This window comes from Palaemon carinicauda, chromosome 40 (genome assembly GCF_036898095.1).
Source record: "Palaemon carinicauda isolate YSFRI2023 chromosome 40, ASM3689809v2, whole genome shotgun sequence".
NCBI classification, from domain to species: Eukaryota; Metazoa; Arthropoda; class Malacostraca; order Decapoda; family Palaemonidae; genus Palaemon; species Palaemon carinicauda.
In genome coordinates this window covers 60,794,218-60,817,004 of record NC_090764.1, presented here as the reverse complement: position 1 = coordinate 60,817,004, position 22,787 = coordinate 60,794,218, and the positions used below count along the sequence as shown (strand labels likewise).

The 22,787-nt window shown below is 45.6% G+C and overlaps 1 protein-coding gene across 1 annotated transcript in view; it reads right to left on the bottom strand.

The window, feature by feature from the left end:
- Csl4 (exosome component 1 Csl4) overlaps positions 1-15,760 on the bottom strand; it is a 177,105-nt gene extending 161,345 nt beyond the window's left edge. Inside the window, exon 1 of the mRNA XM_068363790.1 lies at positions 15,564-15,760. The gene's annotated coding sequence lies outside the window, so the exon portion shown is untranslated. The remainder of the gene's footprint in view (positions 1-15,563) is intronic.
- Positions 15,761-22,787: the final 7,027 nt, after the last annotated feature.

Sequence of the window (22,787 nt, the reverse complement as noted above, 5' to 3'; positions counted from 1 at the left end):
AATTACGTTAAAAACACCTTAAAATTATATTTTCATTATAAAATAAATTTTTGAATATAATTACCCGGTGAATATATAAATAGCTGACGTCTCCGACGGTCGACAGATTCCAAAAACTTACGAGCGATCGCCATGAAGGCTGCCGGGTGTGTCCACCAGCGCCGACTATCGGCCAGATACCGCATATACTTCTCAACCAAACCAGTTCTTCTCAGTCCGTAGGGTCTCTATCGGGGAGGAAGGGAGGGCCTTTAATATTATATATTCACCGGGTAAGTATATTCAAAAATTTATTTTATAATGAAAATATCATTTTTAAATATTAAACTTAGCCGGTGAATATATAAATAGCTGATTCACACCCATGGTGGTGGGTAGAGACCAGTATTAAAACAATAAAGGCGTATATGCTCAAGAGTTTTTGACAACTATTCAAAAAACAAACTTAAGTATAGGTACCTGGTAAGGAAGCTGACTCTGATAATTACTCTGCCTCATTAGTCCGCTATCCTCACGAAGCCCAGCGATCCTCTCAGGATGCTGAAAGACTCCCAGGAGCTGTTATATCCAGGGTGAACACCCCTAAAACAGGACCTCATCAATACCCTTAATCTGGGCACTCTCAAGAAACAATATTTTGACCACCCTCCAAATCAAAAAGATTGCGAAAGACTTCTTAGTCTCCCATACAACCCAAAATAAGATTAAAAATTTCAAGAGTAGATTAAAAGGATATTGGGATTAAGGGAATGTAGTGGTAGAGCCTTCACCCACTACTGCACTCGCTGCTACGAATGGTCACAGTGTGTAGCAGTCCTCATAAAGAGTCTGGACATCTTTCAAGTAATATGAAGCGAATACCGACTTGCTTCTCCAAAAGGTCGCGTCCATAAAACTTTTAATAGATCTATTTTGCTTAAACGCTACTGAAGTTGCTATCGCTCTAACTTCATGAGCCTTGACTTTAAGTAAATTACGATTCTCACTTAAATGAGAGTGTGCCTCCCGAATCAAAAGTCTAATAAAATAAGACCACGCATTCTTAGACAAGGGCAAAGAGGGCTTTTTAATGGAGCACCATAAAGCCTCTGAACAACCTCGTAGCGGTTTAGTTTTGGATAAATAAAATTTAAAGAGCTCTAACGGGGCACAGCACTCTTTCAACTTCATTCCCCACAATCTCAGAAAGACTGGGGATTTCAAATGATTTAGGCCAAGGACGAGACGGAAGTTCATTCTTGGCCAAAAAACCAAGTTGAAGAACACATACTGCTTTATTAGTGGAGAAGCCGATGTTCTTGCTAAAAGCAAGTATCTCACTAACCCTTTTAGCCAAAGCCAAGCTCACCAAAAAAAGTGTCTTGAGGGTAAGATCCTTCAGGGAGGCTGAATTTAATGGATCAAACCTGTCTGACATAAGGAACTGTAGGACCACGTCCAAGTTCCAAGCAGGAGTCGAAATAGGACGCTCCTTGGAAGTCCCGAAAGACTTAAGCAGGTCTTGGAGATCTTTGTTATTAGAAAGATCCAAACCCCTATGCCTGAAAACAGAAGCTAACATGCTTCTGTTGCCTTTAATGGTGGATGCAGAGAGGGAGCGACCGTTTCTCAGATAAAGCAGAAGATCCGCAATCTGCGCTACAGAGGTACTGGAAGAGGAAATAGAGGAGGACTTGCACCAGTCTCTAAATACCTCCCATTTCGACTGATAGATCCTGATGGTAGAGGATCTTCTAGCCCTCGCGATCGCTCTAGCTGCCTCCTTCGAAAACCCTCGAGCTCAAGAGAGTCTTTCGATAGTCTGAAGGCAGTTAGACGAAGCGTGGGGAGGCTTTGATGAAATCTCTTAACGTGAGGCTGTCGCAAGAGATCCATCCGCAACGGCAGACTTCTTGGAACGTCTACCGGCCATAGAAGTACCTCTGTGAACCACTCTCTCGCGGGCCAGAGGGGAGCAACCAACGTCAACCTGGTCCCTTCGTGAGAGGTGAACTTCTGCAGCACCTTGTTTAGGATCTTGAAAGGTGGAAAGGCATAAACGTCCAGGTGAGACCAGTCCAGCAGGAAAGCGTCTATGTGGGCTGCCTCTGGATCTGGAACTGGAAAGCAGTAAGTCGAGAGCCTCTTTGTCAGTGAAGTCGCAAAAAGATCTATGGTGGGCTGACCCCATGTCATCCATAGCTTCTCGCACACAGTCTTGTGCAACGTCCACTCCATGGCGATGACTTGTCCTCTTCTGCTGAGGCAGTCCGCCAAGACATTCATTTCTCCTTGCACAAATCTCGTCAAACGAGAGATGTTACTTGCCTTAAATGGAGTTCCTTCTGATCCGTGGACCAAAGACCCGAGCATTCCAGACAGTCCAGTGGAGCTCCCTAACCCAAATCCGATGCATCTGAATACAACACATGGTTTGGGTTCTTGATCGCAAGAGAAAGACCTTCTAGAAGTCTGATGTTGCTGTCCCACCAAGTCAGACATGTCTAGACTGAGTTGGAGATTGGGAAAGAGATACTCTCTAAGCCCTTCTCCTTGTTCCAATGGTTTAGGTGAAATTGGAGAGGGCAAAGGTTGAGTCTCCCCAGAGAGATAAACTACTCCAGCGATGAAAGAGTTCCCACGAGGCTCGTTCAAACTCTTACAGAGCAACTGTTTTTCTCTTGCAAGTGACGGACTTTTAACAGAGCTTGTTCCATTCTTGTGGGAGATGAAAAGGCCTGAAAAATTCGACACTGTATCTCCATTCCCAAATAAAGAATAGTCTGGGATGGAATACTGTAAGTTACGACTTCTCTACGTTCACTATGAGACCTAGCTCCTTGGTTAGGTCTAATGTCCATTAGAGGCTCTCCAGACAGCGATTTAATGACGACGCCCTGATTAACCAGTCGTCAAAATAAAGGGAGGCTCTGAATCCTCAAAAAATGTAGAAAGCTTGCTACATTTTGCAAGAGCCTTGTAAAAACAAGAGGAGCAGGAATGAGGCCGAAGCACATTGCTCGAAATTGGTACACTACTTTCCCGTCCACAAACCTCAGATGTTGTTGAAAGTTTGGATGAATCGGGATGTGGAAGTATGCATCCTGAAGGTCGATAGAGACCATCCAGTCGCCTTCCCTTACTGCTGCCAAGACAGATTTGGTAGTCTTCATCGTGAACTTTGTCTTGACAATGAACACATTGAGCGCACTTACATCTTAAGTACTCCTGCAGTGAACGTGGCTGCCAGATCATTGGAGTCATCCCTGATAGCCTTGTTCATGCATGACATAACTGTACAGCAATACATTGACAGCTGGAGAGACCTTCTTACTTAAGGCTCCCAGGGACCAATCCAACAAATAAATACTTCAAACGCTCGAAAAAAACTCCTAACAGGAGATAGTCTAGCTCTGAAGCAGACCATAAAATCTTGGAGCGTCTCATGGCTAAACGACGAGGAGAGTCCACTAGGCTTAAGAAGTCTCCCTGGGCAGAGGCAGGTACTCCCAAGTCGAGAACTTCTCCTGTGTCACACCAGACGCTCGAGTGAGAAGCTAATTAAGAAGGAGGAAAAGCAAAAGCAGACTTTCCTAAACTTCTCCTGGATTCCGACCAGTCTCCCAGTAAGAGCATGGCTCTCTTGGAAGAACAAGAGAGAACTGACTTCGTAAATGTAGGAGTCGAAGAAAGTCATGCCAAGAGTAAACTCAGACGGCGGAGCAGCCGTTACAAAACGAGTAGGACAAAATTTCACTAAAGAAATTCATAATTATAAAACAAGGGATTGTTGGACCACCCTAGGATACTCCTCTTCTGAATGACTCCCCAAAGGTACATTAGTTGAAAGGGGGTCATCAACTTCTTCAGAAGGCACATCATCTGATAAATCTAAAGTCTTGCGAGAAGGAGATTTATATTCAGAATGACGTGAAGGAAAAGCCTGACAGGCTACATCAACTTGTATATGAACAGAAGTTAAAGTTGGAGGGTCGATGTCACGTTGTGACTGCAGAGAATGTTATTCTACTACACGTCGTGACAGAAGTAACTGACGTTCAAACGTCCCGTAGTAACAGCGGTGACTGCTGTTCGATGCTATATCGTGACTACGATGACTGACCCTCGACGTCACGTCATGTCTACGGTGTCTACCGTTCAACGTCACGTCGTGTCTGCGGTGTCTGCAGCTCAACGTCACGCTGTGACTGCGGTGGCTGACGTTCAAAGCGATCAAAGTTACATCGAGATTTATGCTCCGCATCTCGTTTAACAGCAAAGCTGTTACTAGGGATAACGTCAGCGTGGCGTAACAAAGCTCGTTTAGAAGGTTGAAGACCCGAATCACGTATCCCAGAACCGTGACGTACAAAAAGCAAAGGATCCTTTCGCACAGGAACAGGATCGTAAGCTTCTATTAAAGAAGAAAGCTTTAACAGCATATCTTGCAAAACACTTAACTTCGGATCAACCTGTGACTGCGGTGGCTGACGTTCAAACATCACGTAGTAACAGCAGTGACTGCTGATCGATGCTATTTCATGACTACGGTGACTGACACTCGACGTCACGTTGTGTCTACGGTGTCTACCGCTCCACGTCACGTCGAGTCTGTGGCAGAAACGTCTGTACATGAACGTCATCGCTATGAACGGGACTCTCATGATGACTACAGCTAGGACGTTGAACTTGTTCTGAAGGAACTAATAAACGTTTCAACCGTCTCGAAACCTTACGCCCAGGCTTTTAAAGAGACGAATCATCGGAAGACGAGGAGAAACTTCGTCTCTCCTGTCTTATGGCAAGGACGTGCTTGACGAGCAACGTCTGATACCTTTGAGGGAACGTCTGTTCGTTGGTTTACACCCCTCACTCCCTTAGGTCCTACGACATTCCTTCTCCCTGGTGCAGGGGAGCCTGAAAGAGGTCTCGGACTAGGCAAGCGACAAGCACGAATAAACGAACCCTCCGCAACACAGAACATGTTTTTTGCACTTTCTTCACTGATATCGCATTTTTTAATAATTTCACATTAGACATGAATAAAGCTGATTTCTACCTGAAGCACGCAATTCTCCCTTAAACCAAAAGGTTAGAATTGCGAAATGAGTCGTATAATGTAAGCACATTAGTACAAAATGAAACACACATGCAAAAATCAATAAACATATACATATATATCGAATAAAACGGAAATATATAAAGTTAAAAAGATCAGTGACTGGGGATGAGACTAAAAACTAGTTCACTAAGGACTACGTTTTCAATCTCTCACCGTACAGTGCCTTGGGATGAGAATAAAAACTAAAACGTTTTATCCTCTCTCCCCGTACAGAGACTTGGGACGAGAGTAAAAATCAGAATCGAGAACAAAGTTACTCTCTCCCAAACTCCTTGTACAGAGACTTGGGACGAGAATAAAGATCGGATCGTTCTCTCTCTCTCTCTCTCTCTCTCTCTCTCTCTCTCTCTCTCTCTCTCTCTCTCTCTCTCTCTCTCTCTGTCACTCACAAGAGAATGGCTCACTCACTCTTCGTCATTAACAGGTTATTTGACTAAAGGAAAAAACTGAAAGGACTAAGAAATTGATAATTAACATGTTCCTTTAAATTAGTATCTAAAAAACTTCAGTTTGAAAGAAGAATAAACAAAACGTCAAAATCGATTTACTCTTTCTGCAAAGTGAAATTGATAACTAACATGTTCCTTTAAATTAGTATCTAAAAAACTTCAGTTTGAAAGAAGAATGAACAAAACGTCAAAATCGATTTACTCTGTCAGCAAAGTGAAACCGTGATTCTCTCTTTCTCTATCGTAACGATAGAGCGCAAACTGTGTAGCATAAATAAACCAAACGTTAGTTCATCTTTGAAAAACAGCACGAAGACTATTCAAAGAATAAATCTCTTAAAATATTTTCTAAAAATATTCATCTCATCACTCTTACAGAGCAACTGTTTTTATCTAAACAAAGATAAAAGTTGATTGGGCTCAACGTTATTTAACTTCGTTTTCCAAGTCAGGACCGCCTACAAAGAATAGGTAAAGGCCGCATATAAACAAAAACATAAAATTTATCTCGGTGTTTAGTATAAATGGAAAGCTAATCGAAGAGGCCTAATAAAGGCGGGTGAGATATAAAATATATAGAGGTAAATCTATAAATATCAACAATAATTTATAAAGTGATAAAATAATTACTAAAAGCCTTTAACACACTTCCGTACACTGAGGGAAGGGTCGGCCATCTTTTCTCTATGGAAAAACCAGAGCGAGATTAAAAAAGCAAGGGCAAAAACTTTTCCTCTCCTTTCAAAAGCATTTCTTTTGAAGATAGTATTGAATAATCCAACACGGCGAAAGCAATAAAACCAAAACCAAGTACTTCACCAATCGGTAGAAAACTCGAGGTCAAGCGCGAGCGGAACCAGTGTTGTCTTTAACACCGACAGAGAAGAACTGGTTTGGTTGAGAAGTATATGCGGTATCTGGCCGATAGTCGGCGCTGGTGGGCACACCCGGCAGCCTTCATGGCGATCGCTCGCGAGTTTTTGGAATCTGTCGACCGTCGGAGACGTCAGCTATTTATATATTCACCGGCTAAGTTTAATATTTAAAACTATAGTGTACTTGTCTAATTGTGTTGATATTCAAATATGACAAATTCGAAGATAATTTGTATTTTTCCTAACCATACAAACCTTAGCTATTTACAAAGGGTTATTACTTTTAGCGTAGCTGAAATGGCGAGCCATTAGAATTTAACGAGGGTGTATTACCCCCGCGCTAGTTAGCGGGGGGGTAGGGGAGTGGTAGCTAGCTACCCCTCCTCCCCCTCACACACAGGTGAATACTCACTTTCACTTAGAGGTAGGACTTGTCTTGGGGGACAGGGCTGGCGGGCAAATATGTGTAAATAGCTAAGGTTTGTATGGTTAGGAAAAATACAAATTATCTTCGAATTTGTCATTTGTTCCGTAACCGAAATACAAACCACGCTATTTACAAAGGGTGACTTATCCCTTAGGAAGGGTGGAAAGTCCCCAGCCATACTGGCTTTAGCTTTACCCGGGGACTCAGAATCCGAGTGAGTCGCACTCGAGAAAAGGAGTCCCTGCACCTCACAAGTTCCTTGCACCGCAAGGAACCATGTGGCCTACGTAAGCTTGTGTGTGAAAGAAGAAGTGTGACCCGTCTTAGGCAGTTGACCTGGAGTTCCAGAAGGAACTCTGGGTTAAGACGTTCCCAATACCACCTCGTCAGGGTATGGGGGACGCGACAGTATTGACTCAATACTCGGAACACAAGGAAGCATGGTTTACCTGCAGAGGTTCGAGGTCAGCTATGCAGAGACCAGGATGCTGCTTCCCCGTAGAGGGGATGATGAAGAAAGAAGTAAGGGCCAGACATACTTCTTTCGTTCATGCAGACTAAAACCTGATAACAATGCCCTCAACCTTCTGCTACCTGTCCAAAAAGGACCCTGAGGTTAGACCAGCTGTTGTGTAGCCACCACAGAGCGATAGAAAACGTATCGAGACTCCTGTGGGTCACGCCCTGCAGGAAGCGGGCTGCGAAGGTCATCAGACGCTTCCAGACTCCAGCTTGTAGCACCTGCGTCACAGAGTAGTATTACTCGAAGGCGAGGGACGTTGCGATGTATTTAACATCGTGCTGTAGGGCGACGTGACGGGAGAGGGTCTGAAGACAGGTCGAGATGAATGTCCTTGAGTCCGGGCTGAAGAGGTATACTGGTGACTCTCCCCCCATGTCCTCCTTGTGTTCCCAAATCGGCTGCAACTGAGGCCAAACTGCAGCTGTTCCCAGCGCTAACCTCTCGATTCCTGTACTGGCAAGAAAGAGAAGGTCTTGGGACATCAGACACAGAATGGAGACTCAAAATCTTGAATGAATCGGACCGAAGGGTCGGGACCCTCAGATTCTGAGTCTAGCCAACAACTCAGGAGCGAGCCTGAATGTTGCCTTCCCCTCTTCCTTAGAAAGGGGGGGAGTAGTAAGAGACCAAGAAGATTGCTTACACACTGGCCGTGGCCAGAGTGAGCAGAAGACCCAGGGCGGAATACAATCCGAGGCCTGTCGTAAAAGGGTCTTGAGAAGATCTCTTAAAGGACTAAAAGTCCGAGCCATGCTCCAAGTTGGAGGTCTTCCTCCGACTAGGGCAGGGACGATCGTAGCTTCGCATGAGCGAGGATAGATCCAGCGGGCAGGAAAAAGTTATTCCTTTAAGCCTGAAGGTCAGGGAAAGGCTGAGCGACAGGCTTCATTGCCAAGAGCAGAAAGGAGTTTCCTCCCGCCGAAAGGCAATAAGACCGTTATTGCTGGAGAAGAGGCCTCACGGGAAGAGGTATATCTCCCACGGCACCAACCACCTTAGACTCTTCACTTTGCCTGGGAGACCCCTGTGGATGACTATCGCAGATGACGCGACCTCCGTACCGCGACTGTAGCGGGTTGTCTCTTCTAGAGGAGGAAGCGTAGTGTCTCCAGGCATGAAGCCGAAGCGACGCCCCGGTTCGGGAGAGATGTCGCAGTGTGGTTGCTTGAGTAGTCTGCGCCGTGGGAGAAGCTCTCCCGGGAGTTCCGTCAGGGGAAGCAGAGGGTCCAGAAACCGTTCTGCACATAGTCCCAGTGGAGCTCTCCCATTGAAAGGTTGACAGACAACCTGGTTTTGTTGAGACCCATTGTCCGCAGACAAAAAGGAGGGAAGACGCAGGCGTCGAAGTTGTCCCACCATCACCGGAATGCATCTTGCCAGAGTCTCGGGGTCTGAGACTGGGGGGAAAACTAGCGGAAGCTTGAGGTTCCAAGCTGTCGCGATCAGGTCCCCCAGACCAGCACTTGCTGGTTACCCAAGGTCAAAGACCCCTAGGTACACTCTCTCTATGAGGCTCTGCTCGGATAGTCTGAGAGACACATTCCCCTGCCTGGAATGAGAGAGCCGATGGTGGAATTGAGAGAATCTCAATCATCCCGATATCTCTACTGCAAGATGTGAAGGTGTGAAAATGCGTCCCCTGCTGGTTAGCATGAAGTCGATGCTCAACAGGGGGACTTGGCAGGAGCGGTAGGATCTGAAGAGGGGCCAGACTAAGGCCCTTAAGCCTGCCTGAATGATGGAGAGGTATCCTTCAGGTCTTGACCATAGGCCTGGACCGGAACATGCCCCCCCCCCCTTTCCTTTGACGAGTCCGAGAACCGCATCAAGAATGTGGGGAAAGGACGAGAATATCCACTACCATCAAGAGGCTCCATAGGTCAACACCCATTGCAGGTTTAATAGTTCCGCTGGTCCCATAGGGCCAGGGAGTCCGGTTAAACATTGCCTGAAGCCACCGGAACTAGGATCGCCCCACATGGAACTTATCCTGAGGCGACCGTTCGGACTATAAACGGGTCAATGAGGAAAGAAGAACTAGGAAACGTTCCAAGGTAGGGCTGAAAACTCTGCTTGACTGAGAACAGGTACTGCGACTCTCCTCAGTCTTGCCACGGTGAACCGAAAGGAAGGCTCGGAGGATGTGGTAACAGAATCTGGCGTCCCCAGGTGGTCACCCATCCAAGTACCGACGTTGCTTAACCTCGCTGGACGGACGAGAAGCGGGGTTTCCAACGTGGTAAGGCGGTTGACTCAATATCATGGCCAGATACTCCAGATGTTGAGGCAGAGGAAGAGAAGGCTCCAAGCAAAATACCATGAGCCCACACTCATGGTCAGCATTCGGAAGCTTTTCCCGGCGCTGAAGAAGGTCGAAACCCGAGCCTACCGGAGTTGACCAGCCCTCCAAACAGCAGAGGAGGCGGAAGTCTGCACCTGAGCGGCCAAGAGGAAGGCAGGGAGAGTTCTCTGGGGAAACAAACCTGCTATGCCACGGCGGGATAGCCACACTGCATCATAAGCAGGAATACTTGCAGTTTAGGCTGAATTCGACGAGCACCCTGGAAGATGGATGGAATGGAGACTGAAAGTACCCGTCCTTCCGATCCAGGGTTAAAGGAGTCCTGTCGCCTCGTTACTAGTCTGATCGATTCTGCTGGTCTACGCTGGCCGAAGTTTGTTCGACAAACTTGATCAGGGCTGAGAGGTCGACTATGGACATCCCCTCTCAGATCCTTCCTTACAAGAAAGGATTGACTGAGGGGGCCGGGGGTGAAGCCGTCGATGATCCTAAGGAAGACCTTTGCCTAAGGTATGGATCATTCTGCCCAACCGGGCAACTCTGCTGATGCTATGGCATGGAGGTTCAGAGACACTGAATTCGCTGACAGAGACGGCAGGCGCGATATCCTTGGCTACTCACAGAGATTGTGCGGGAATGGGCATCGGGAAGCTGTCATTCGGATGAGTAACCTTAAGCATCCTCCCAGCGAAAAAACCTGCAATCCTAGAGTTCGTGAACTCCTTTTAGGACTATGCCCCCCCGGGGGAGTCTCCCGTGCCATCTGTTCCTGACAGGAGGAAACTGCAATTGGACACCTTGTCCCAGTTGTCGTAGCCGATAACTTAGGCCGACGTGGTTGAAAGAAAAGGGAGCTGGAGCCCTGCAGAGTCTGGAAGAAAGCGCCTTGGAGGAGTGAAACCGGAAGTCGATTTACTCCGCACAGCAGATGTTTAAGTCTCTGTCCTTGGGCAAAGACAAAACTCTTCTCAAGGATGGAAGGGTGTCTGAGGTCGTTGACCTCCACAGATGAGACACCCGAAGGAAGCCTTCAGTCAGTGCGTCCAGATGGTACAACATCGAGCTTGTCCGCAAGTAGATACTTAACGACGAAAGGCCAAGGTGCCTGAGCTCGAGAGGAGGAAAGTACCCTTGATCTTCCTGTAGCTTCCTTGAACCAAACCTCGGGCCGTAACCGAGGAGGGAAAGAACCTGGTAAGCTCCCAGAGGAAGAGGTAAGCAGTCACCCCTTGTCCGATGGAGAAATCTTCAACGGAAAGCCCCCCCGCCAAAAATCCTTCCAGGGCGGGAGAAGGAGAGAGTACTCGTGCAGGAGAGGGGACCCTCGAGACCGACCTCTTGGGAACCAACTTCGCCCTGGGGGAAGTCACCACGAAGTCCACTCCTCTCTTTCTCTTCAGCGTAGGAGAGACAGCCGATGGTTTGTTACCCTGGCCGGTGAGTGCTGGTTTCATAAACCTCATTAACGCCCGTGCCAGCGGATCAAACCATGTCTGCTGCTCCAAGGACACAGAGTCCGAAATCCTCGCTAAGGTGAAAGGGATCGGGCGATCCTTTGGAGAGGACACGACGGTTCCTGCCTGAAAAGAAGGTGGGAAGAATGCTGTACTGACCTGTCTTCGTCCTGCACTACCAACCTGTGCTTGGATGGAGGTGATCCCGAGTGCCGCCTAGGAGCACGCGTCCCTGCTGCTACCACCGGCTGTGGAATTCGCCGCGAACTATGGTCGCGCGAGGGCGAACGGTCGCGCGAGGGCGAACGGTCGCGCGAGGGCGAATGGTCGCGCGGGCGCGCAGGCGAGCGGTCGCGAGGGCGCGCAGGCGAGCGATCGCGCGGGCGCGCAGGCGAGCGATCGCGCGGGCGAGCGATCGCGGTGGCGAGCGATCGCGCGGGCGCGCAGGCGAGCGATCGCGCGGGCGCGCAGGCGAATGGGCGTGACGGCGAGGGATCGTGCTGCCGCGTAGGTGAAGAAGATCGCTGGCGGTAAGCGATGGCGAGCAGCATGTGTAGGTGAATGATCGCGTGATAGGGTGCGATGGTGATCAGCATCCGCAAGAGGGCGAGCGTTCAGGGTTGTGCGATGAGGAGCAGCATGCGTAAGCGGGCAATCGTGCAGGGTTGTGCGATGGCGAGCAGCATGCGCAGGTGAATGATCGCGTGAAAGGGTGCGATGGTGATCAGCATCCGCAAGAGGGCGATCGTTCAGGGTGGTGCGATGAGGAGCAGCATGCGTAAGCGGGCAATCGTTCAGGGTTGTGCGATGGCGAGCAGCATGCGCAGGTGAATGATCGCGTGAAAGGGTGCGATGGTGATCAGCATCCGCAAGAGGGCGATCGTTCAGGGTTGTGCGATGAGGAGCAGCATGCGTAAGCGGGCAATCGTTCAGGGTTGTGCGATGGCGAGCAGCATCCGCAGTTGAGGGTCGCGCGATGGCGATCAGCATCCGCAGTTGAGGGTCGCGCGATGGCGATCAGCATCCGCAGTTGAGGGTCGCGCGATGGCGATCAGCATCCGCAGTTGAGGGTCGCGCGATGGCGATCAGCATCCGCAGTTGAGGGTCGCGCGATGGCGATCAGCATCCGCAGTTGAGGGTCGCGCGATGGCGATCAGCATCCGCAGTTGAGGGTCGCGCGATGGCGATCAGCATCTGCAGTTGAGGGTCGCGCGATGGCGATCAGCATCCGCAGTTGAGCTAGTAGCTGGCGAACCATATTCCTTCAGAAGTGTTGGAGAACGTTGGCGTGCCAGCTGTAACACACGTGGGCGATCCGGAGATCGCTGGCGAGCTGATGATCGCTGACGAGCTGACGATCGCTGGCGAGCTGATGATCGCTGACGAGCTGATGATCGCTGACGAGCTGATGATCGCTGACGAGCAGAAGGCTACGCGTGGAAGCCTGCGCAAAGAAGAAGAGTCCTTGACCCCGACCTGAACCGAAGTTCTAGATCGCGAGGGCGAACGTGGGCGCACAGGGCACGTAACAGGAACCGCAGGGAAGATCATCTTGAAAGCGCTGACGAACAGGAGAGCGCTGACGAACAGAAGGGCGCGCAGGGAAACCCTGACACGCAAGGGAAGAACCCCCGTGGGGGCAACCCTTTGCCCCGAAGGGATCGTTGTCCGCCGGGAGACTGATGTCCGTCGGAAGACCGCTGTCCGTCGGGAAGACCGTTGTCCGTCGGGAAGACCGTTGCCCGTCGGAAGACGAGATTAGACTGCTGTCCATCTGCACCAAGACGGAAGATCGAGAAAAAGAAGTTGTAGGCTGCAAACGGAGATTCAAAAAGGCGCCTCAAGCACCCTTATAGGGAGATGAGAGGCCCTTACGACGAGGCGGACGGAGGGCCTTACGGCGAGGGAGGCCAACAGCAACAGCAACAGAAGAAACCTCCGAAGAGGAGTCTCTATGAGTGTACTCTCTCGCGAACGAAAGAGAAACACTTCGTGGAAGAGACTGGTCAGCCAGTGACCTAAAAGGGGCAATCCTCCGAAGAGGAGCTCCTGCAGTTGCCCAGCCCCTTGAGCGAAACTGCAGGTGCGACCGCTCAGCACCAAGAGCATAGTCGCACGAAAAAAAGGCAAGAGAAGAACCCCCCAAAAGAGGAAAAGCTCAAGCCTGGACAGGAAAAAACTTCCCTCGGAAGGAAAGTTATCCGCCCAAGGAGGCAAGCCTCCTGACTGTTCTAAAATGAACTGGAGAGCTGTCCGTCGACACGGGAGTACTACCAGTAGGAGACACGCCCCTGACGACAATACAAGGGGGGAGGCAGCAACAGCCGAATCCCCAGGACTCAACCAGACAGCTCACACCGTTGCTATATTACAGAAACGAACTAGATCGGTAACTGTAAAAAAATAAAACAAATAATATTAGTACACATTCATTCCCCCGGGAAGGCTCCGAAGAGGAATCCCGAGGAAAAGGAACAAGAATTACACAACAGGCACGTGCCCTCACAACCACTTACACTCGCGGAAGGAGAGCTGTAACCAAAACAGAATTATAACAATTATAATTATGTAACTATGTAATTATGTAATTTAAAAATGAATGAACACTAAAGAAAAAAACGAAAACCCCGAAAGGAATCGTTCTACAAGCTGAAAAATTAACAACTACAATTAGATTCATAAACTAATTGAGACAAAATGTACGGCGTAGCAACCCCACCCACACGGGAAGGAAGCTACAAGGGCGTAGTAAAACATAGTAAAAGGGTGAACGACCTCAAGAGAGAGAGAGAGAGAGAAAGACCGAAGTCAAACTCGATCGCAACCCATAAAATTAGGCCGTGGTGGCCTAACTGCCGAGGCCTCCACGTAGATATCGTACACTACACACACACATCTGAAAAGGAAACTTACTTATTTCTATACTCAAATATGTATACAAACATGAAAACATGTTTACATATATATTGAGTAAAAGAAAAGTAAGCGATTAAGTAAAGACAAAACAGACAATGGCTGCCAAGCGAGGACCAAGACAGAGACGTCTGTCACAGTCCGAGCCAAAAGTGAAAGTGAGTATTCACCTGTGTGTGAGGGGGAGGAGGGGTAGCTAGCTACCACTCCCCTACCCCCCCGCTAACTAGCGCGGGGGTAATACACCCTCGTTAAATTCTAATGGCTCGCCATTTCAGCTACGCTAAAAGTAATAACCCTTTGTAAATAGCGTGGTTTGTATTTCGGTTACGGAACAAAACTTTTTTAAACTTTCCGCCAGTCTTCATAATAAAAAAACAGTTACTGTAATCAAAACCAGGTATCAGTAATGGAACGCTGTCAAAACACTTGAGCTTTTATTTGCCATGACTTCAGGATGCATAGAAAATGGGGTTTTCCATCCCATTTTCTATAGAGTTGTTCGTAGCAGAATTCATTGTATTACAAATACTTTCTTACTTAATTGAGCTAATGGCTTGATGGTTTTTGCTCCAATGCTTGCTCGTGACTAAATATTCTCATTTGCCTCAGTGTCCTGGCAAGAGGAATATGTTTCGCTACGCACGTTAGCCCCGTGGACTAGTATTTCGTGAGTTGTAGCTTTGCACTCCAGCACTTGCATATCAAATAAACGTTTCTCCCCTAACCCTTTAGACCCAAAAATAAATATCATTTTTGAAGGAAAAGGGAGTTTTCCTATAGGAAAAACAGTATTATCTATTTGAAAATATTGTTCTGACCGGAACTATAATAAAAACCCAAATAACAAAGAGGTTTAGAATATAAAATGTTGGGCTCTTTATTCAGTTTGAACAAGTGGGGTGTATGTATGATAGCGGCTACCTGTATGTATTAATATGTCTAACTTAGAATACGGCAGTATAAGGGGGGTTGCACGCCCCGTTAGGTAAGTAGGCAGGGACACTGCTTATAGGTTAGGTTACATTACCCTGTAATACACTACAATAAATCCTCCATTTTTAATGAACGCGTGAGGAACTGGTCGATGACATACAAAAGCTCCGAACAAGTAACTCGCGGCAGAATCACCACCTATCAGTATTTTTCTGAACTACTGGGTGGAAGGTGGCTCCTATGCTATGTGCTCTGACAAAATAAAGCAAACTGGGTGTTCTTTAATGAACTCTGTAACTTCGTTAATAGAGGTTACTGCCGGTAGCATATGGGACTCAAAATACAGTATATATTTGCAATTATCTATTCAATCATGAGTTCCAATGTCCTAACTCATATTGCACACTACAATAATACCCACTGTTCTATAGTTATACCCAAACTCCATAAAATGCATTGAAAAGTCTTATTTTCTGCAAACTGTTTATTGCACTGTTCTATAAATTTACCAGCTATTTGTAATAAGCATTAAAAAGGTGTTGCACCTAACTAGGATTTCTGGAGATATGGTACAGTAACCCACCTGCTTTGGAGTATATTAGAAAATATCAGTTGTAAAAGGATCGCAAAAGAATTCACTTTATGAGTTTATGATCGCGAATTCGTGATTTTATAAAGAATGTTAGTAAGTTCAGTCTTTCAGGAATTCACTTCAGTTTAAGCTTCTAGTCTTGCACTGATGGTTTCTCGATGCTCTCTCAGATCAGATCAGATTCAGGTTGAGGCTTTGTCTTTGCAACGGCGCCTCTGTTTCTTTTAGTTTTGTGTGTTCCTTATTTTCACTAGTTTTTTCTCTTTCCATCCACATTTGTTGTAGTACTCTTTTCTTATTTTCAATATTTTCTTCACTAAAAAAGGATTTTTCCAACTGTTTGTGCACTATCTTCTTCGTATGGTTGTTGGAGCTCAATTGCTTTTATTCTTATATCACTAAACTGTGGACAATATAACATAAAGTGGTTAGCATTTTCTTCTACATCACAGAATACACAGTTTATATTTCCATCTTGGTGTCTGTTTGTGAGTTTGTCCTTGCTCTGAATAATAAAATTGACGAAAATGTGTTGTCATACCTCCTCCTTGATTTCACTTTTCCAGTTTTTATACAAAATTAGACTCTCCTTGCACCCCATTTCACTCTTCCATTTGCTTGTGTCCCATTATCTAGTTCTCTTCTTTATGTTCTCTTTCGTACATCTCTTGACTTCTTTCATCGCCATCCCACATTCCTCAGCATACTTCTTCACATGCATCCACCACTTCCTCTCTTTTTCTTCCATATCATTAACTATTGCTGATAGTAAGTCCTTTTCTCCCTTATAAATGCTATTAAAGTACCTCAGCTTTCCATCCATTACCCTTGTTTTCATAGCAGATGCTCCTACATCCTCTCTCAAGGCTACAATTGCTGTATTCTTTACACCCCCTAACATCCTTCTATACACTCCATTCTCTATTCTCTGCAACTTTTCTATTTCCGTTTCCGTTAAGTTAATTACGTTTGTTCCATATAATATAGAAGGTAGTGCTACACTTTTCCAGTATGTTTTCCCTATCATTATCTTATTACAACTTTTTTCTATGATCGAATATGTAAGATTAGCTAGCTTTTGCGCCTTAACTATCATTTCACTTTTCTGTGTTTTGAACATATTCCTACTATCATCTACCTTGATACCTAGGTATTTAATATTGCTTACTACTCTTATTCCCTCTATATTATCTGGTTTTTCCTTCATATTATATATAAGTACGCTACTTTTGTCTCTATTTATGTCTAAACCACACTGCTTTCCTATATCTATCACTTTCCTTATGTTCAATTCAGCATCCTCTATATTCTCAGCAAGCACTAGGACATCATCAGCAAAAAATAATACTACTAGCTTTATAATATCATTTTTAAAACCATTACCTTCCTTTTCTACTTGTTTTATAATCTGATAAGTAATTAATTTGAATAATGTTGTAGAGCCAGTACAGCCTTGCTTTATTCCACTACTTACGCTCAATTTTTGTTCTACTCTTTCCCCTATGTCTAACGTAGTCGAGTCTCCCACATATACTTCTGCTATAGAGTTAATTATACTAGTATGTACTTTATATTGCTTTAGTGTTTCTATCAGCGCTTCCCTTTTTATGGAATCGAAAGCGTTTTTGAAATCTAAAGAGGCAACTATGAGTTTTTTCTTATTTTTGAAAGTTTCTTCGACCATGTACTGTAAGATGAGTATATTATCCTCAATCCTTCCTCCCTCTGTAAATCCCGCTTGACTATCCTCTATGGCATTATTACTTTTTAGATGTCCTTCTATTTCATCTTTGATAAAAGCCATGTATATTTTGTATGATACATTTGTGAGCTCCATTGGTCTCAATTCCTTTGCTGTTGGTTTGTTTTTCTTTTTTAACATTTTTGTTCTGGATTCTTTCCAGCTTTTGGGTTTTTCTTTGCTGACTAGTTCCTCTTTGTAGCAGTTCACTGGCGTATTCTTACATATATCACTTATCATCATTGCTTTGTAATATTCTGGCTTTAGTCCATCTGGCCCAGCTGCTTTACCTTTCTTTAGGCGTTTTAGGCATTTTTCTAATTTATCTTTATTAATTTCAGCGGCGGGCATGGGTTTAATTTTTCCTTTAACATTTAGTATAGCATCGTAATGCTCCCTTAGATGTTCTGGTATAGGCTACTATATTCATTTACTACTATAATGTCGTTTTCTCTTCTCAAATTATCCAGGTATTCACTCTCCTTCTCCTCATTCCAGATCTCTGTTATTTTATTTTCATGTGTATTGTAGACTGTTTTCCAAAATTTTACTAATTCTTCTTTAGCCTCTTCTTCTGATAGTTTATTTCCTCTATCTCCATATAGTTGTATTGCCTCCCTTTTTATTTCTTTGATATTTCTTAATTTGTTTATGTTTTCCCATAGTTTATTGTTTTTATCATCTCTTATCTCCCTGGTCTTTTTCTCATATAACGTTATGCTATCTTTCACCAGTATTTGTACTTCTTTCTTCTTATGATTGTATTTTTCTTCTAATTCTGTTTTTAACCTGATATCTTTTTCATTTCTCTTTTTTCTATTAAGTTCCTTTCTTTCCTTAATCTTTCTCATTATTTCCTCAGTTACCCAAGGTTGTTCTTTGGTCTTCCCTTCATTTGTTACCCTTCTCCTATATGTTTTAGCCAAATGTTCTCGCTTCATTTCTGCCATTATTATGTTTAGCTCTTCTCTCTCCACAAGACCACAACACGATGTTTCCAGGTTCCTCATTGCTCTCTCCACAACACTGTCATTGTGGGCACACTACTAGAAGAGCCGTGGTAGGTGCAAAGCTCTGTAATCTGCAGAAAACTCCTTATCATTATTTATCTCCTACACAGACAATACAGCTTGCATACTTTTACTTCTAACTTCAAGGGCCCTTCTAATATACCGAGTTATATCTTTTGTTGGCTTTCCTAAATTCCACATTTCTATGACATTGTTTCTAAATTTTCTCAACTCATTACAACTAAACATATGTTCGGTAGTATCCTCTGCCTCCCTACTCAACACACAAACCCTAACATTATCATTCATGTTTCTAAAATTTTCTTTTAATTCCAGCATATTCTACCTTGTCTTCATAACTATTATATCCTCATTAGTGTTAATTTCTCCTATGTAGTCTCTTCTGCCATAACTATTTACAAACCTCAGTTTGGTCATCTACTTTCTTTTCTTCTATTTTTCTTTTAATTTCATTTGCCACTTTACTTTTTATTGCTTTTTTTTAGTCTTGCTTTTTATACTTTTTTACTTTGTAAGGACAGTGAGACGAGCTATCACCAACAACAACTGACGGTTTATTCAAACATGTGCGAGAACGGGTTTTGAGCGAAGCGAAAAATCTATTTCTGGGTGAGATAGCCATGACGTCCTGATGGAAGGTTCCTTCAGTAGCTTCCTTTGAGTATATTTAACTACAAGGATATTCCCAGAGAATTAAACCACAGGTTATCACAGAATTCTAACTTCTGGCACGAGTATCCTAAAGGTTTCCCTCTAAGATATCGTATATCAACAGGGGACGTATGTATTAACACGCCACATAGCTATCTGCACCCCATATAGAGTTAACACTTCGATATGGAAAGGTGGAGAATAACTGGGGAGCCGTTCCACAGTTACACTCATCCGTGGCTGCTTTTGGTACTCGAAACGTAAACAAACGGGCACCATTGCTAAATGACATCACGTCCGTCCTCATCCTGATGCCAGCTCCTTGCTAATCTCCATGATACAACAGGACAGGGCGGGGCCTGAAAGGCTGGACTAGAATAGACGGGAGGGTCCATCAGGACGTCATGGCTATCTCACCCAAAAATAGATTTTTCGCTTTGCTCAAAATCCGTTTTTTGGGCTCAAGCCATGACGTCCTGATGGAAGAGTACCAGAGAATCAATGTATCGTGGAAAATTTCCCCTTTTTTAGAGTAAGTGCCAAGGGCTTCGAATAGAGGTATGTAGTGTGACCTCGGTAGAGGTTCCGTGGGGATCCAGCTTCCTGCCCCCCTGGCAGAGAAGTCCCAGCGGATTATACCAAAATCCAAAGGGGTCATCGAAGGGCTACTCACCCTGCGGAGAGTTTGTGAAGGACTCTGAGACAAGACAGAAGGTTAATATTCGTGTAGGAATATTCTCAAGAGTAGACAAGTGATGATTAATCACTATATTCCATGGATTAGAGAACAATCTGGTCTCGAAGGTACGACGAAGGTAAGTATTCAAGTAGGAATATTACACAGCATGGGTGAGTATATAATACAGACAATTTATATTATTCTTCTCATTTCAAGGGAAAGGGATAAATAAAACTATGACAATCATATATTTCATAATGGTAATAGGAGCGAAGAGAGACGCACAAGTAATAAAATAGACATTTTATTTCATAATTTGCAGGTTATAGTGATAATAATTGCAATAAAGGGTGTAAAGTTAATTTACAATAATAAATAATGTACATAGAAAATGGAAGACTTCAATCTTGAATCTGAAAGAAATTTCAAATTTAGAAAACACAAGTTCCAGAGGAACGTCAGTCATTATCAAAGAAAAAACACATCATGCCCTTGGGCATGTGGCACTCATGTGAAGTCTATGACATTTCTCCTTGATAAGAACAGTCTATTAGAAACACTAAGTGTCCATGAAATCACTATGTATCACACGAGGGTCAACACAGGCACCCGTAGAGTTAAAGTCCCAAGTAACTCGCTGTTCTATGCAGAGTTAAACGGCATGTTTCATAACACTACCTGCTGCTACCACGAAATGTTTAACTTCATGCACTTGCTTTGCGTAGTGCTTGAAGAAAACGCGCGAAGATTTCCATCCTGTGAAGCTCTTGAGGCTTTCGAAATTCACACTCTGGAAGAAATTCAGAGAAGACGCGACTTTTCTAGGATCATGACCTGCGGGTGTACTGTCAGGATCCGCTCTGCGAATGAAGTATGTGATTTTTGCTCTTAGTTGTTTCAGTGACAGGTCGCTACCCGATGTTTCTCCTTTGAAGAGTTGACCTCCACCGAAGTCTGAAGTTCTTTGAACATAGACCTTGAGACTCTCCACTGGACATAGAGAGACATCTTCCTTCAGGGGGCAGATTCTCCAGGGGCCCCATCTCTTGGTGGGTAATTCCTTTTTTGCGAGAAACGTCGGATCAGGGAAGAGGGTAAGTTCTCCTGTATCTGCGAACAGGATATGACCCTCGTCTCTTGATAATGCCCCTATTTCGCTGACTCGGGCTCCCGAGGCGAAAGCAAAAAGGAAGATAACTTTTTGAGTCAGGTCCTTGAGAGGGCACGAATCATTGTCCAAGTTAGAGGCAAAATGGAGCACCTTGTCCAGGGACCAGGAGATAGGTTTTGGCCGGGGTGCTGGGCGTAGTCTAGTGCATGCCTTTGGTAGTTTATTGAAGATATCGCTGGACAGATCAATCTGGAAGGCGTACAGTAGTGGTCTAGTCAAAGCCGATTTGCAGGTAGAAATCGTGTTGGCTGTTAAGCCTTGTCCATGAAGGTGAATGAAGAAGGACATGCAAAAATCAATGGTGATTTCCGTAGGATTTTTTGCTTTGACGAACGAGACCCACTTTCTCCGGGACGATTCGTATTGCCGTCGTGTGGATTCGGTCTTGTATTCCTCGAGGAAGTCTAGACTTTTCTTCGAGATCCCAAACCTTTTCTTTGCAGCTAGGGAGAGAAAATCATGAGATGAAGGTCCCTGACTTTCAGTGATGAAGCGAAGACAGTCGACTTCTGTACTTGCTGAGAGAGAACTGGGCCCGGGAGGGGGATCAGCGTGGGCTGCAGCTCCAGGACCAGGGGGTACCAATTGCTCCGGGGCCACTTGGGAGCCACTAGGGCTGCTGTCCCTTTGAAGGTTCTCAGTTTGGAGAGGACTTTCAGCAGAAGGTTGGGGGGAGGGAACAGGTATATCCTGGACCATCTGTTCCAATCCAGTGACATGGCATCCACTGCTTCTGCCTTGGGGTCCTCGTACGGGGCCACATAACGAGGAAGTTAATTGTTGTCCCTCGTTGCGAAGAGATCGATCTGAAGTTCCGGGACTTGGCGAGAGATGGAGAATGATCTTGCGTCTAGAGACCATTCCGACTCTATTGGGTTTGTCCGTGATAGAGCGTCCGCCGTCACATTGCGGAATCCTTGTAGGTGAACTGCAGACAGGTGCCATTTCTTCTTTTCTGCCAGACGGAAGATTGGAAGAAGTACCTGATTTATCTGGGGCGATCTCGAGCCCTGACGATTGAGACATCTGACTACCACCGAGTTGTCCAGAGTCAGACGGATGTGGATCGAGGGAGGCGGAGAGAGTTTCTTCAGGGGGAGAAGGACCGCATGGCCTCCAAGATGTTGATGTGAAACATCTTGAATAGGGGAGACCATGTTCCCTGAACCTGTCGTTGGTGGGAGTGACCTCCCCAACCCTCCAGCGAAGCGTCCGTGTGGATGTTGAGCGATGGAGGCGGGTGTTGAAGAGGAATGGACCTTTTCAGGGCCTTTGCTTCTGACCACGGCTTTAAGAGTAACCGAAGTCTGTTTGGGAGCCGTCTCTTGAGGTCTCTTCGAGCGATGAATGCAGAACGTCTCCAGACTCTCGCGGCATCCTTTAGCTGTGCGCGAAGCACTGGGTTTGTCACAGAGGCAAACTGTAGAGAGCCTAGAACTTGTTCCTGCTGTCTTCTTGAGATCCGTTTGGATTTCAGCAGTTTTCTGACAGACCCTGCTATTTCCTTCCTTTTCTTCTGGGGGATGGAAAGGCGGTGTGACTGAAGATCCCAATGGATTCCCAACCATTGGAACTTCTGAGCTGGAGAGAGGCGAGATTTCTCGGTGTTTATCTTGAATCTCAGATGTTCTAGGAACTGGGTGACTTTGTTGCAGGATCGTACACAATCTTCGGGCGATGTCGCCCAGACCAGCCAGTCGTCTAGGTAAGCCATCACTTGGACGCCGCGAAGGCGGAGCTGTTGAACGATGGCGTCTGCCAGCTTGGTGAAGATCCGTGGGGCCACGTTGAGCCCGAAGGGCATGGCCCTGAAGGCGTAACTTTTCCTTTGGAGTCGAAATCCCAGGTAGGAGGAAGCGTAATGGTTCATTGGAACGTGCCAGTAGGCATCCGCCAGGTCTATGGAGACCGTGTAGGACCCTTGAGGCAGGAGGGTCCTTAT